Here is a 1,310-nt window from a genome sequence, read left to right as displayed (position 1 = left end):
AGGCTAGATCAATTCAGAGTTGAGGATTTGAATCTGAGTTTGTTAAACCTGCTTGGTGAAACGGACCCCTGGCCGTTTACCATTTTACCATGATTCCACTTTTTTGTAATCAAGAGGATGATTGAACTGAGCCAGTTTAATATTAACCATGCTTGTGTATTTTATAAGTAAATCGTTTCCGTTATTAAATCTTCCATTACTATATGAATCCTTAAAAAGAAAGGAAAAAATAATGTGTTCCTTTTTAACATTGATAGACCAGTCCATCACATCAGGATGCGTAAATGTGTGGATAACGAGAATGCAAAGAGTAAACGCTCTTCTTCTTTTCAAGCCATTGCAGATGAACATCGTTTGACTGGGAGGGCTAATTGATGTAATCTTGAGAAAGGTCTTAAAATAGCGTCTTGCATAACACCAGAAAGCTGTTATGCAAGATGCCACTCTGCCAGTCCTATATAATGATTTATATCTGAACATGGACATTTAAATTTACTTTTCATGGACATTTTTATCTCATGTCTTACAAGGTGTGCAACGTAACCAAGATCCAGCGTGCATCTGCTGACTACAGGGTGGTCAGCTAGAACATGTTTCCATCTTTCTGGAAAATGAAACTTTGGGAAACTTCTTATTAAAAGGAAGCTTTTAAAATAACTTTTCTATTGTTTCGATTCTTTTTTCCAACCTTTTATTTTTCATATATATTTTTTCTAATTTTATTTTCAAAAACAGTTTTTTACAATTTCTCTTTTTATAATTTTATATCAAATTTTATTGTTTAGTTGTTTTTTCAGATTGAATTTTAAGAGTTGCATCTTTTTAGATTATATGTTACACATCACATCCACTATACTGATGGGAGCGGCATGGAGTGAGACGATACAGTTTCATTGGTCAATGTGTTCATGAAGCATTGGTGACTCTCAAAATAATGCAATCTGTTAAAACCTGAATAAAGAAAAAAAGCTTAAAATATAAAATTTCATAAAATATAAAATATGTTGAAAAAAGAATTCAGAAAAAAACAACACAGCTACTCTAAAAAAAAACATTATTTTTATCGATTACAATTATTACAAATTCTGTTTGCAAGATGACTTCCTTTCTTGCAACAATAATGGAACAAAATTCACGCCATAAACGCTCAGCTTTTACTTTGTAGAAAAAAGAGAAAATCTGAACAAAGAATTAATCACCTTTATAACTTTTAAAATTTCCATAACACTGCAACTGATATAGCGTTCCACTTGACCACAGTCAATCTTTCTAATAATAAAAAGTAATTTTGTAATTTATTATTTACAAAA

This window comes from Cyprinodon variegatus, unplaced genomic scaffold (genome assembly GCF_000732505.1).
Source record: "Cyprinodon variegatus isolate N-32 unplaced genomic scaffold, C_variegatus-1.0 Scaffold483, whole genome shotgun sequence".
Taxonomy (NCBI): domain Eukaryota; kingdom Metazoa; phylum Chordata; class Actinopteri; order Cyprinodontiformes; family Cyprinodontidae; genus Cyprinodon; species Cyprinodon variegatus.
This window is presented reverse-complemented; position numbering follows the sequence as displayed.